This window comes from Heterocephalus glaber, unplaced genomic scaffold (assembly GCF_053883595.1).
Source record: "Heterocephalus glaber isolate CG9 unplaced genomic scaffold, H.glaber_assembly_v1.0 deba00001523, whole genome shotgun sequence".
NCBI classification, from domain to species: Eukaryota; Metazoa; Chordata; class Mammalia; order Rodentia; family Bathyergidae; genus Heterocephalus; species Heterocephalus glaber.
This window is the reverse complement of record NW_028258327.1, coordinates 25,675,731-25,691,800: the sequence shown is the minus strand read 5'-3', so window position 1 is coordinate 25,691,800 and position 16,070 is coordinate 25,675,731. Positions and strand designations below refer to the sequence as shown.

At 38.0% G+C, this 16,070-nt stretch overlaps 1 long non-coding RNA gene across 1 annotated transcript; it reads left to right on the top strand.

Annotated features, from left to right (window-relative positions):
• The first annotated feature begins 1,272 nt into the window (after window positions 1–1,272).
• On the top strand, window positions 1,273–15,833 carry LOC110345007 (uncharacterized). The gene is made up of 3 exons (XR_015441567.1): window positions 1,273–1,527; window positions 7,803–7,887; window positions 15,636–15,833. It is a non-coding gene; the product is annotated as an uncharacterized LOC110345007 (long non-coding RNA).
• The last annotated feature ends 237 nt before the right edge of the window (window positions 15,834–16,070 follow it).

Sequence of the window (16,070 nt, the reverse complement as noted above, 5' to 3'; positions counted from 1 at the left end):
ATTCTGCTTAAGTAATGGCTCAAAAAGCTCAAAAAGCCTAAGGGAATCCCAGTGGGGAGGAACTCCCCATGATCTCACGGGACTTTCAAAGTGCTAATAGAGCCATCAAGTGACTCAATACTTCTCTCCCTAAGGAGTTAATGAGCGCCCATATAAAGACAAAAGGCCCTAGGGCTTTCCTGTATGCTTCTGTGAAAGATGCTAGCTAGCATCACCCTAACTTCAGAGACATCTGTATTAGTTACTTTTCTCTTGTTGCTGAGACAAAATACTCAACACCAAAAGTTAGAAGGAAAGGGGTGTTGCGAGCAGGTACCGTGGGTAAAGAGGACTCAGACTCGGATGGCAATTCACACACTTATCTTATATTATCATAATTCATTTCAATACAATTACCACACAATATTAAGTCTGCCAATTACCACGTCCCTGTACCTGCACTGCGCAAGTCCTTAATGGGAGCGCGACGTTTCCTCCCGCAGGGTCAGAGGGTCCGATCCGTAGACAAAGGGCGTCGAGTCGGCGCTAGGCTGTCCGTCTCTCCGCTTGCCTCGTCCTCTGGTCTCGTCTGGTCAGTGGTGATGCTCCTTCCATCGGGATCAGGTGTGCAGATGTCTCAGTCGGTAGTCAGATCAGCAGACTGACTGGCCGACTGGTCGGTGGACGGATCGTCGACTTGCTTGGGGTCTTCAGCTCCTTTTACACTATTCTAACTGGGCGTTTGTGGTATTGGTTCAGGCTTATCACACTGTCCATTTCGGGGCACACCCTGTCCAGTTCGGGGTACACCCTGTCCAGCTCAGGGCACACCCTTATCAGTTCCATACCGCTTAAAGTTCTACTTTCATATCTTATGGTTACACATCACTCTTATGATTGTGTTATACTTAGGTTACAGCACTCTTAAAGTCACAGCACACTTTAGGGTTACAGCACACTTAGGGTTATACAATTCCATCTTATTTCAAGGTGTTCTCCACAAGGGGTTTATTTGGCTTACAGTTTGTAGAGGTTTCAGCCCATAGTCAGCTGGCTCCAAGAAAGGAATGACCAACAGACATTGTAAAGAGAAACAACATGGAACGTACAAGATAGCAAAGGCAACAAGAGGCCTTCACTGAGTCTTTCTGCCTCTTTTATCCCATCCAGACTACCGGGATTAAGGCAGTCCCAAACTAATCACTTACATGTAATGGTTTAGTAATCATATACCCTTAACCCCAGCATCACACATTCCAGATTCAACTACCTTTGAAAAAGAAAGTTCCACCTCATCCGAATGAGGCTTTGTGGGGGGGCGGGGGGGACATTTAAACGCAAATTATAGCAACATCTATCTACTAAATACTTGTGTTATGCCCAGATCGGGAAGTCCCAAAGACCACCAGGAAGCCGATTCCGATGTAAGCACACGAGGGCCGTTTATTCAAGCTCGAGCAGGGGCTCCCAACCGTCACCGACGCAGCGGATCAGAATTGAGAGCCCCGAATTTCAAATTAGCGGGGTTTTTATTGTGGTTACAGCAAGGTTTGGAGATTTTTCACTTAGCAGTTACATGATTGGTTGGCATTTTGCAAGCATGAAGTGTATATTTCTGATTGGCTAGGCCCATCGGGGGTTTGAGGGATGGTTACATGTAGATTTTACGGGAGAAAAGAGGGACAAAGGTTAGTGGTCAACTGCCATGTACTGATGGTCAGCACATTGACAGATTGTTCTATAGATAGTGGACCCAGAACGTTCATTTCCTGGGCAAACAGATGGTTGAGTAATTAACTTAGGAACTTTGCTTCGTTACAGATTGTGTCTTTTGTCCCAGAGCAAGCACATTTTAACCATTAATTTGTGAGGACAATAGAGACTAGGGGGGAATAGTGGATTTTAGCAAAATGGAGTCGCTTTGGTCTCACACTTGAGTCTCACAAGGGACACTTTATGCACTCAAATCAGGTCTCCTACTTCTGCATGGGACATCATCATAAGGACCTGAGACCTAGTTATCTCTCTGTATAGATCCTAAGACAAGCCATGGGAAACCTCACAGACCACAGCCTACAGATTACACCAACTTCACTATTAGGCCATATCCTTGATCAATGAGAGAGGATTGACCCTGCCAATTTAAAAAAGGAATAGCTTAGCTACTACTGCAGTACAGTTTGTGTTCAATATGAACTAGGAAATGAGAGATGGTATGGGATGGCACTTTAAATTATAAGACTATTTTTCAGTTAAATTATTTCTACTTAAAACATAGGAGGTGGAATGAATTTGTCCAAGCTTTTAGGACCTTTTATCTAGGGAAAAGCCCAGAAAATACGATATTTAGAGTGCCCCTAGAGGAAGACAGAGATATCTTTGCAGATCCTGTCTTCGAATTCCCCACGTGTCTCCTAGGGAAAGATGGGTCTCTCCCATCGGTTTAATGAAGAAACTTCAGGTACGACCCAAGATACCTATGACTCAATTGCTGGACACGGCCTTTTCTGTGTTCAACAATCAGGATCTGGAAGAAGGTCAGAAGAGAAAAGCTAGAATTATAGCTGTTGCAATTGGCAATGCTTTAAACTCATCTAAATTGTCTAAGGGAAAACCCAAGGCTGATCAAGTGCAAGAAGTCTGGACATTGGGTGCAGAACTATACCAAGCCACTGCCTGGGCCCTGCTCCAAGTGTGAGGCAGCCAAATGCCTGACTCATGGCACTGGAGAGTTGACTGTTCCTGCTCCCAGGGAGGGCCTAGGACAGCCAAACCCCTCACTTCCTGCTCCGAAGTGGCCTTAGGGAACCTACAATACCCCTGTCCGTAGATATCACCGTTTTCTGAGAGGAACCCTGGGTAATGCTGGACATTATTGGTAAACCAATTCAATATATTCTGTTTTGACTTCTGTGGAAAACCTTCCTCTAGATCTATGGCCACAATTTGGGGTCAAGGCGACCCGTAGTCAGAGATTCTTTACTTCTGATTGGATATATCACTTTGTGCCAAATTTTTAGCCATGTGTTTCTAATTGTCCTATTTTGTCCTACTCCTTGTGTATTAATTTTCTTTCATTGCTGAGACAAAATACCTGATATCCAAAGTCAAAGGGGAAAAGGTTTATTTAGCTCAGTTTATGGAGGTTTCAGTCCATAGTGGGCTGGCTCCAAGGGAGAATGGCACATGGCAGAGGGACATATCAAAGGAAAACAATAGTTCATGGTTCCAAAATGTAGCAAAAGCAACAAGAGACCTTAACAGATCTTTCTGCCCATTTTATTTTATTCAGACTGCTTAGAGCATGTAGCACTCACACCCTTAATCCTAGTGCCCTCAGGCTGAGCATTACACTTTAGATTCAGCTTTGTCTGAAAAAGCCCCACCTAAAACCACATGAGGCTTTGGGGGGACATCTAAACACAAACCATAACACCCTGGCTAGGAAAAAAGGGAGCCCTACAGCCCCATAACCCTAGCCTTGAGGCAGTTCCTGAGAAACCATTCTGGTCCCACCTCAAGAGATGCAATGACAAGCTGTAAAAACCTTACATGGGAAATACTCACTAGAATTTTTGCAGGAATAAGAATGCTATTCCTGAGAATCTCTGAAATCTCTGAGGGTCCTCTTCAAAAAGCAAGACTCTTACTAAAGGTCACTAATGACCCTAATTCACCACAGTTTAAATGGCACCTGTATTGAGATGCTCATTTTTAATTAAATCCATTTGTGGATAATCTTGCTAAGGATATGACTCTCAGCCTCTCAATAATTTATCTAACCTCTCTCTTTGCTATACTTTGTCCTCCACAAGAAGCTCCTCATATTTGGGTTCTACATCTCCAACATAATAGTTACTTTCTTTCTTCTATCAAACAGCTCAATACTCACTAATCCTTTCTAATTATCTTCTCACAGTTTTTCTCTTCAACAAAGTAGTGAGCCACAACACCTCAAGGTAGTTGGAGAGCACATAATTCCCAGTAGGAAGGGGATTTTAGCCCCTTACAGCCAGGAGAAGCTATAGAAGGCAGAGACCTCCACTCCCACAGCACCTCATAAAGAATTATGGGGTTATGTGTCTCTCAAGAGGAAATGAGACGGGAAGGTAGGCCGTGGCTAAAACTGGCTGGAGAAGGAGGTGTGACAAGATCCTGGAACACATACACAGAAGTTTTCAAAGCCCTGTATCCACATCTTATGAGAACTTCAACAGGTTTCAATAGGATGGGCTGGACCTGACTTCAGCCTGAGAAGTGGATGATACAAAAAGGACAGTCCACATTGAATTTTTGCCACTGTGGGGCAAATACTGGCAGTGGGGCAGACAGATAGGTAAATCTGTAGGAATGCATGACACAGTGGTTATAAGACAATGGTATGTAGCTGGGAAGAGCACAGGCTCTGCCTCAAGACATGCTACTTTAGAGAAACAAAATCAAAACCCCAAACCCAGCTTGTCCAAACAAAACCTGTCTGCAAACCATATTAGGCCAAGAGACTACCAGGGTTATCATTCTATCCATATTCTAACTCTCACAAGGCAGACATACAAATGGCTGGGATTAACCACCCTACAGAAGCACATCATGATGTTGCTTCAATTGTCCAAGGAAATAGTCCCTTGCTTTATCTTTGTATTCTGTGTACCTATCCAGCTTGCAGACAATAAAATCACAATCTCATAAAGACAACAGTGTCAGATAGATAATGATACCTAAATACTACTGAACATTCATTTATTGCCAGACACCAAACTAAGAATTTTTCTTATGCTGCTTCTTTTAGTCTTCCCAGATAACATATCACAAAAGTACTGTTAACATCCCAATTCTACAGAGAAGATAACCAAGGCCAGAGTCACATAAGCAGTGATACAGAGATTCCATGACTCCAAAGTCCATAATTTTAAGCAAAACATGTACACTTATAATAAAGCAAGAGTAAGTCAGTGGTTTGACGATTGTGCAATAGGTCGGAGGGAAAGATATTGAATGTAAGTAATGTTTAACTGGGAATTAGTGTTTGCAAGGATCGACCTATGAGCATTAGATAGGGGGTGAGAGCTTTGACTCCAGGAGAGCTTGACAGAGGTATGGCAGTGGAGAGGGAGATCTGTGGTTAGGGATAGTGTCATCTGACAGGGAAGGCAGCACTGAGCCTGAGCTGCTCTGTCACCACTATTTCTCTCTCTCTCTCTCTCTCCCTCTCTCTCTCCCTCCCTCCCTCTCTCTCCTCTTCTCCAGTCTTCACCTGTCTGCTTACAGGAGTTCCAACTAAGAACATGTAAACTGAAACTTAGGGGAAAAGTACTGTGCAGATATTTCCTTATTTGAAGAATATGTGTTTTTCTCTCTACCTCCCACTCCACCCTTGGGTGTCTGGCCTATATCCAGTTAGGCAAACATAAATTTCAGTCATGCAGAGAAAAGGACTTTCTCCTAAACACCACAATAGAGATAGGCTCTAAGTGAAAAGTTTGGTGTATTAAGTTTCTGAAGGAAGGATCTGAAGAAATCAGGGACTATGAAGCCCAGCCGTCATAGGAGCCTGAGTGACAAAGCAAAGTGCTACTCTGCCCTGTCTCATCTCTGGACTCTGTGTATGGTTAATTTCTTTTATGAACATTGCAGACAATAAATAGACTCTTTTCCCATTTTCTCATTCACACTGTGATGATAAACTTCATGTGTCAACTTTTTGGGTCATAGTACCCAGACACTTGGCCAAACATTCTAGATGGTTCTGGGAAGAAAATTTTAAAAAAATTTAAATTGTAGATGAGATTAACATTTTAATCAGGACACTCTGAATAAAGCAGGTTACCCTCCATTACATGAGTGGGCCTCATCCAATCGATTGAAGGCTTTAACAGAAAAAGATTGACCTCCTTGAACTGCAGCTCTTCCTGAACTCTAGCTAGTCTGTACTGCAGAGATTGGACTTGCCAGCCTCCATAATCACATAGGCCAATTCTTAAAATAAATCCCTCCCCCTTTCTCTCTCCCTCCCTCCCTCACTCCCTCCATCTCTATATATCCTGTTAGTTCTCTTTTACTGAAGTGCTTTGCCTAATACATGCCCTACTTTACTAATTTTAAGATATACATTATAAGATATTTAAACTGACATTGTTTCAAATGCAGTATTTGTTCCTAGTAATTTTAAGATATACATTTTTTCACATTTCTCTAAAATTATAAGATATTTAAATTAACATTGTTTCAAATGCAATATTTGTTCCTAGTATTTTAAATTGACATTGTTTCAAATGCAGTATTTGTTCCTAGTATTTACAGATTATTCAAGATTTCCCCAATCAGATTATAATTTGAAGTATGTAATAATTTGCCATACTGAAATGACTGTAACATAGTCACCATCCATGCTTTATGTAGTTATACAGTGACTTTTTTCCAAGGGTTGTAGAAATTCGTAGTTTTAAATAATTGTTTTTCATATCCTTGTTATTCAATTTTCAACTGTAAGCTCTAAATATATATAATATATTGTATATAATTATATATAATATATTAAATATAATATATACATATTTTCCTAATAGATGCAAAATATGAATGTAGAAAAGGAAACAGAGCCTCAAAATAATGTTTTGAAAAGGAAAGAATGGGAAGAGAATGGAATATATTTCTCTTCAAGTAAAGGTTATTGTATTACTTAAGCCCCATTTTTCTTTCACTATAGGTTTCTAGCATTTTAGCCAAGAGCTGTAGCTTCCTTAGGTTTTTTTCTTGTACACTTTCAAAAGAACTGTATATTTGGCCAATACCATAACCATGTTGGATATATCACTTTCTTACACACAAAACTAAGACTTGAGATTAAGGTGAGGATTTAGGGGTGTGTGTGTGTGTGAGTGTGTGTGTATGTGTGAATAGTACTTAGCATGTGCACAAGCTATAGTGGACAGTTGTCAATACATGTGTATTGTATTGGCTACAATGTGAAGTACTTGTGAATGACAGCATCCAATGAAGTCCTCCAAACTGACATGGTCAAAGCCATCAAATAAAGGACAATATTTGCCTCTCTTTTATATATGTATTGCATTATCCTTAATATTCTAGGACAGAGGGAAGGAGAGAGGGTGGGCAGAAGGGAGAAGGGAGGGAAGGAGGGAGAGAAGGAGGAAGGGAGGGAGAGGCAGAGAGAGAGAGACAGAGAGAGAGAGAAATTGAGCAAATAAGGAAACTGCTGTGAATACCTTGAAAGTTGCTTAGTCAAAATAGCATAGGTTTAGTGCCACTGGGGTGAATAATTGTTCTGCCACATGCAGGTTTTGTAATTTTGCAAACATTACTTTTCTAAATCTTCTATTATTTTACTTGGAAAGTGAACAGAATGTTTACATTGAAGAGCTTTGTGAAGTTTAAGGGAAATTATGAAAAATAAGCACTTCATATTGTCATATAAATGGTAGTTCTCATTAATCTGTCACCCTCTCCTGCTATAGCATTAGGCCTAGTAGTTGGAAGGTACTTGGAAGTACTTGGAAGGTGCTCATTCATGTTCATCAAGTGAAACATAAAGAAGTGTCTTTGCAAAAAAAAAAAAAAAAAAACCACACTTTAGTTCAATCATGGTATTTATACCAATTTAATGACATTAACTAGTTTGAATTTTCACATAGAAAACCAAAATGTTCACTTTAAGTTTTTAAGAGATAAAATCACAGTACAGATACCTTAATGTCAAAATTATTTCCCCCTTCTCACTTCCTTCTTTCCTTTCCTTTCCCCTGTCTTCTCCCCTATTCACCATCTGCTTCTTTGGAAGATCAAATGAATGAATTATCTAACAGGGAAATGAACGCTGGATGTAATATTACTTTAAGCCACATCTGAAATGAATTGGAAGATCAAAAGACTACATAATGACATCAATTGGTATGTGTGCTATTCTTTGCTGAATGATGATCTGATGCCAGAAGGGCCCTTTGTAACATACTGTCCCAGGAACCATCAATTCCAGTATTCACACGTATGGCTCCATACAAAACATTGGCAGCCATCTTGCACTTACTGATTGTGCACCCACAATTCCTCTTTAGGGTCACCTGATTATGGTAGCATTTGTTTAGAGAATAGCCAGAAGAACATATCAAACTCAAGTTTCAGGTCTCAGTGGGAAGGACAGAGCCTAGAAAAACTGGAAGCTGAGAATTGAAGGGGGGAGGTAAGGTGAAAGGAGAGGGAGGAAGGTTGGTTGGACCTGTGGAAATTGAGTGGGAGCTAAAATCCAAATGCACCTCATTTATTCATTGGAACCAATTAACTAATATTCTGTGTTAGCAGATGTTCTAGACACTGGGGATATAGCATTAAACAAAATAGAAATCTGTGAACTCTTTGAAGATTATATTCCAATGGGAAAATATAAAATAATTAATGTACTCAGTTAATAAATTATAAAGTACATTGAAAAAGAAGTGCTACAGGAAAATATAAAATCAGAGTTAGAAAAATTATAAGTGCCAGAGTAGAAGCTTCACTTTTTTTTATTAACTATATTGGTACATTTTAGGTATACAATATAATGACATTCATCATTAGAAATTTGCACCTTTACATAATCCATCTTGGTTCTTATTTTTTCCCCATTCCCCTGCCCTCCCTTCAACCCCTCCACCATATCTACAAAGACTTTCCATTTTTTCTTTTCCTCATATTAATTCCATTCCCTCCTTTCTTTTCCCCTACTCCTCCCATTTCCCCTTCCCCTTTGCACCTTTTCTTCCTATTTCACATTATCTATTATACCTTTTAGTCCTTATTTACACTTTCAGTTTCTCACACCAGAGAAACTATTCGGTATTTATTCATGTGTGTCCTATTTATTTCACTTAAGAGTATCGCCTCAATGTGCATCCATTTAGCTATAAATGTCTCTAGTTTCTCATTCTTTATGGCTGAGTAATACTCCATTTTATAAAAAGAAAAACAACACATCTTCTTTATCCAGTCTCCAGTTGATGGGCAATTGGGTTGTTTCCAAGTTTCAGCTATCACGAATTGTGCTGCTATGAACATGGTTGCATATATATCACTGTGGTATGATTCCTTTAATCCTTTGGGGAAGATACCCCGCAGAGGAATTAGGACTTTCAGTCCCAGTTCTTTGAGGTATCTCCATACTGATTTCCACAGTTGTTGCACCAGTCTACACTCTCACCAGAGAAGCTTCACTTTAAATGGTGTAGTCTTAACATGAGGATTACTTAAATGTCAATAATTCACCAGAAAAAGGAAGAGTCACAAAACAAAATCTTTTTTTTTTTTTGAACTCAGGACCTTGCACTTGCAAGGCAGGCAGCGTAAGGCAGGCAGTGGAACCACTAAGCTAAATCCCTGGCCCACAAAAAATTTTTTTTAACATGATGAAAAGAGAATAATTTTATGACAATAATTTTTATGTAAAAAGAAACATCAGATTTTTTTATCTAGCTTAAATAAAACACTATGCTTATAATACTTGAGAAGCTCTGAAAATATTTCAGACAGTTTTTATCCCTTGTGCTTCTTTAACAAAACACTGCTGTTCAAACAAGAAATGCAGGTGGATGGATTTCACTTACTGGCAAAGTCAAAGTCAAAAACGATTTCATCTCATCATTGGTCCTATGACTAATACTATTATCCCTATTTTTCAGGTGAGGACATTGAGATCCAAAGAATGTTCATAACTGAACACAATGCGTCAGTGCTGGGAATTAGAGAAAATACATGTTCTAGGAAGCATGCAAATTATTTCATTTTATGTGGGCTTAACCATGTATGAAGTTAAATTGTCTCAGTGATTTTGTGAACTTGGCTTTCTTCATCATTATCCCTCTTCCTGTCTGGGTATCCCAAAATAGCAGTAAAACTGTGAGAGCTAAAGATAAATGCAAAGACCTTGAAAACATCCTAACAGTGTACATAATGTGCCATGGACAGTGTTTCCTACTGAGGGAATTTAGGAAAAGCCTAAGTCCTGCCCCAGAGTGAAAGGTCCCAATTATTTTTTTCTCTTAGAAAAGTGCCTTTTTGGTTCTCATTTCATAGGAAAACAGCAATGTTTTTACAGTAAGTCCCTTATCTTCTTTTGCTTTCTAAATCTGAAGAACATGACTATTGCTACATATTTGTGGTTCAGCTAATGAACTTACTGACTACACTTGGCAAAGGACAGCAGTGTCAGTAACCCCCATAAAATAGGCAAAGATGATTCCTTTAAATTTGGAATCCAAGATAAAATTGGGAAATTCTTTAAGAATAGATGAGGTTCTTTAGGTAACCTATGACATCGCTTAAAATTTGTGGCCAGGAGAATGCAGCCATTTATTTTGTACCATTTAATCATTTTGAAAGTTTTCCAAGTTACTGCAGACTAAACTTACAGCGAGATATTGTGTTAATCAACTTTGAAATATGAATGTGGCCTTGTCAAGCTGGTGTCCAAGAAATCTCTTTCATTTGTGTTTTCCTACTATTTTCTCATGTAAGAGATAAACAAATGTTCAATGATATTAACTTATTTTGGCACTTGGACTATTATAATCACACATTTACACACATGCAGGCACACACACACACACATACACACACACACACATACCTAGAAAACACCTAATGATTCAGAGGCAAAGGTCAATAAATATTCAAACTTTTTTGTCCAAATCTCCATAATTTATTCACCTGTTACTCCCTTAGTGATCATTTTCTTCCTCTTGAAAAGTGTCAGGATTAAAAAGAAAAAAAAAGGAATTCCAAAATATGCCATTCTTCCCTCTCTTTCATCCTTGTCCTGCTGTTTCTGACCTTGAGCCTGAGACCTAACCAAATCAGTGGCTTGTTCAGAGATCATTAAGCTGACTTGGATTGGAGTGAACTTGATGTGAGCTTGCGTGTGCAAGCAGGTGTGTGGATTTGGTTTCTCTTCCAGAAAGAGGCCAGAAACATGTGAATGACCTAAATGGTAGCCTTGTCTTGTTTCTGAAAATAAATTACTACAGCCACTATGATCTCTGGCAGTCCAGTTTCTCAGTTGGATTATAGAGAGGTGCCCTATGTACCGCTGCTCTGAATAACTGCACAAGGCTACCAGGAGGAAACTTTAACTGGTGAGAATGCTGGAATGCCCAGGAAACTGGTAACAGGGTGACATCAACTGGGCTCCAGGAGTTTTAAGGACTTCCATTTGGCTTTCAGAAACAATTTCCAGATGTTAATTCTGATTTATAAAACTGTGTTTGGGACACTGGGTTACCTTTGAAATCAGTTTTAAGGCTATGTCCTTCCCAAATTTACACTTCAGACACTCAGAAGAAACTCCTTTCCATGAAGAGTCAAGATGGCTAGAATTAATTGCTGTCTTGATCTGACACAATCCTATTTTGCAAATTAAATCTTTTTCCTCCTTGGTCTCCCTTACCAAATACAAATACAAATGTGGAAGAAGTACCACAGTAAAAGCACTTAGCATCAACAGCTTAAACTCTTGTTTTTTTTTGGTACGGGGGATCAAACTTGGGACCTTGTACTTGCAAGGCAGGCCTCGGAAGCACTGAGCTAAATCCCCGGCCCAAAAGCTTAATATTCTTAATGTTAAAATGTTTAATATCCAAGTTTTTTTAAAGTGTAACAATAAATTCTGGGGCATATTTTAATAAGATTCCTGTTTATGGTCCCATATCACATATTTAGATCATATATTTAAACCATTATTTACTGGAAAGCACATATTTCCATGAGCAAAAGAATATGGACATATTAGGTGTGTCATCTTATGTAAATGCATTTTGTTTAAAATGTGCCTTTTATTTAGTGAGATTGTAAAAAGAGCTTTTCTTAATTCCTTTGTGAGATTAGTCTAACCTGGACACATTTGTACCTTTTCTATTGTATACTAAGTACTCAACCATCATTTTAGTATTCCAAAAAATTCTGAACATTCTTTGGATGATCCAAACTATGAATAGTTCATACTATTTAGTAGTTTACACTATGCATTCTCTGGAAACAAGTAGCATCCTTCATGCTCAGTGCTACTTCTTTTAATATCTTGAGTGTTTTAGGACTATTCTGTAATATTCCTTTGACCTACAGATTGTCTGTCCAATTTGTTGGGTTTTTTTCTTTTTTTTTCACAAAGGAGAAAACAGAAGCAGAATGGTTCCAGAATCTGACTGAGACTATTCAACGAACTAATAATAGAAGTAGAATTGGCACATTATATCTCCACAAAGAAAGTTTTTTCTCTATGTGTGCTTCTCTGTCAACCAAATTAACTTGTATCTTTATCAACAGAAGATGTCAATCTCAGAAAAGAAACTGTACTTGCTGTCCCTGTTCCGATATGTCTATGGAGCACACATATGAGAAGACCGTATTAAAAAAAGAGAAATCAGTGGAGTGGGAGCCAATTTAAGATTTAAGCAGAAATAAAAGTGCATTGCTATTTGAAATTGAAAAGACCAAATATTCTTGTAGGTTGTGCAAGGCAGAAAACTGCTATACTAAAATGCTGGGAAGAGCAACAGTTGCTCATTGCCTTTTATAAACTCACCAGTACTATCAGTGGAATAAAAAGTTAAGTTAGCAATGCCTAACCACTTAATTGCCCAAATAACCGTCATTGCTTTTACAGGCCTCATTGTCTTGAACATGAAGGAAGTGGCGAACCAGTGGGACTGTAATCTATGTCTGTTACCACTAAGAACACTGATGTGTTGTGACACCAAGAGAGAACAGGGCCAGAGAGACAGACACGGGGAGACTCATATGATATGAGCTGTCTGAAGACTCCCCTCCTCTTCCCTTGAAATGACTCACTCATAACTATGCAGATGGATGGGTTGGAAATGGGGAAGGAGGAAAAGAAAAATATTTGAGAGAAGAGGTTAAGTAAGATAGGCAAGAGTTGATTTACACTATAGATTATTTGAGGTAGAGGGTAGTCCCCTGGTCCACAGGACTGTGAAACAGCCTCACACACACACACACACACACACACACACACTCATGAATTAGTTATCCCAAAGATTACTGACTGAAGTTCACATAGTAGGTGTTATAAGACAGGATGAATCCACATGCCAGAACCCTCAGTGATACATTAGGTGGTAGGTGGGTAACTGCTATCAAAGGTAAGTTGTTTTATTCTAGTCACTAGAGCACATAAATAAAAGTGAATGCAAAATGAGTTACAAATGTAACTTTGTTTTACTAAAGACGCTCTGTCTGTCAAGTATGGTCAGAACAGCTTTTTGTTTGCTTTTTTTAAGCCCCAGAGCTTCTGGCTGTTGGATTTTATGATTAAGACATAAAGCTTGAGAAAATCCTTTAATTGTTCTGCTTTTTAAAATCTTAATGCCTGGATATCATTCTAAAAGTTTCCTTGTTTCCCCTCTGTCCTGTACTATTAAAAAGTCAGCTCCACAGTTCTGCTCAGCAGCCAGTGCAAAGCTAACCAGAAAGATCATAAAACTATATGGCCAGAAACATTAAAATTAAAGTTTTTTTCATTTCCCATAAACTAGAGATTAGTATAAATTTTTACATACTACATGCTTAAAATTATGCTTCAAAAAATCCTAGAATCCATCAACAAAATAATATAAAGGAAAGACAGTGAAGAAATCATCTTGTTTTAAAATTTTGATTCTTTAGAATTTTAAAAACATATTCTGTAATGAAATGTTTTAAGAACTTAGTTGGGGGCCGGGATTTAGTTCAGTGGTTCTGCCGCCTGTCTCGCAAGCGCAAGGACCCCAGTTCAATTCCCAGTACCAAAAAAAAAAGAACTTAGTTGGGAAAAAGAAAAATACTAAACACAAAAGTTGGTTGACTTACTTTTTTATAAATGGGAAATTAAATATAGATAATGCATCAAAATATTAGATGTAAGATGGTATGCCAAGTAAAAATAAGACCTTAGTAGAACCAAAGGTGAACTTTTTAGACAAGTTAACACATTCTTTAGCACAGTTAAAATTTGTAACTTTGTGAAGATATCTTTGTGAAGCTATCTTCTATTGGTTTCTGAAATAGATACACAGCACCTAAAAGAAAGTTTTAAAACCAGTGACTCAAAGAAACCTTACACAATTCAAGTATTTTTTTTTATTTTAGTAATCAGTAGTGCTTTGTTTTTTTTTTTTAATGGTTTTCCAAGTTAAGGTTGTTATTCTTACTCAACTTATATGGCATTATCTCAAACTTTTGTAATATTTGGCCTATTCACTCATTGCAAAATGAAAATTTCTTTTCATCATTCCTTTTCTGTGTAGAAAAACAGAAAGAAATGCTTATAGACTATTTGAAATAAAAATTAAATTAGAACTTTGGAAGAATTATTTTTTAAAAAATGAATATAAAATGAATATAAACTGTCCCATTCTATTATCTATAAATTGCAAAGCAGTTTCATTGTTTGCTTTCTTTCAGAGAGAAAGAAAACTTTCTTCCCCTGAACTTTAAAGGTATTCATAGGCAGTATAAGTATTTTCTAAAAAGTTATTTGTCAATATGTTTAATGATTTGGATATGAAATAGTTACATTTAAACTGTAGAGACTTTCCTTAAATGAATAAGCAGTTTTTTTATGTTAAGAAGGAATCACTAAATATTTAATAGTTTCTCTTCTTTGCTGCCTGGGATAAATGAGCAAAGGCCAAGACATTTTTGTTTATCTAAAAGAATGTACTTTTCTTCTCCAGACACCTATTCATTTAAAACGCTTCCTGATTATGGGGACAAAAAGAAAGTATTAAAAAGCTGATAGACAATCCAATCTCTTTGTACAGTGGCAAAATTTGTCAACACAATGAGAAATAAATGCTCAATTGTTATTAATATGCATCCTGAAGATAAAAAGGAAAGTGTCGGTCTTTGATATTTTAACCTGTTTTATTAACTTTATATAAACACAATTCAAGAAACGTTTTGAAGAAGTTTTGAAGAAGCCGTAGTTTCCTGATAGGGAAGCTTTATCTTTGTGTATATTCTGATTAAGCATGGTAAAATTTTTAAAGTTGATTACAGACTTCCCTAATTCACAAAACATTATCTTAAACTTCTGTACTAATTGTCCTTTGTGCCCATTATGTACCAGTTATCCATACATGAGCTCCAAAATCAAAAGAGAGAAGATAATCATAGGAGAAGAGGAAAGGACATCCACTTTTTTTTTTTGGTACCGGGGATCGAACTCAGGTCCTTGCGCTTGTGAGGCAGGCGATGGAACCACTGGGCTAAATCCCCAGCCCTAATCCACTTTTTGATCAAGTTTTTAAGGGTTGATTACAGATTTTCCATATATTAGCCTGCACTGGGCCAGAGATTTAGCTCAGTGCCACCTCATCAGCCTGACAAGTACAAGGTCCTGAGTTTGATCCCTGGTACCAAAAATAAGAGAGATGTATATTAGCCTGCATGACAACATCTGGTCTCTTTTCTCTTGATATTCAAAGTTTGATCTTTCCCTAAGAATTACATATCTAGCTTTGCTTCTCAATTTAGTGATGTGCTTAAGATCACAGCTGGGATGTGGGACTAGGCAAACCTAAATTTATGCTCCGGCTCTACTGTTTACCAACCAAGTGACTGCAGCCTCTGGCTTAATGTCTCTAAGCCTTATGTTCTCTTTCATGCAGAGTATACTGTCTCATTTCAACTCCCAGCAACCTGACGAATACAGCATCAGTGAAGAGCAAATGAGATAGTCTAGATGAAGTCGTGCACTGTCCGGCACAGAGTAACTGTCCAGTATCTATCAGCCATGGTTATGAAAATATGTCTACAGAAATGCTTTGCTCCTCTCTCTTTGTTTACATATTTTTTGCTAAAATGTATTCGGTCTCATTCTCATGACTTCTCAATAGATGGCACACATCCAAATGCCGTATGTCCATCAAGTTTTCTCAATATGTCTCTTCATAAAGCCTTCATTTAGAATTGTTTCAAGCTCCTTTCTCATCAGATAATTATTGTCTACATGGACCTCTTATCTTTCTTTATATTTTTGTATTTGCCTAAACTATTACTTATATTATTTCAATATTTTGTGGTTTGTATATACCAAATCAGAT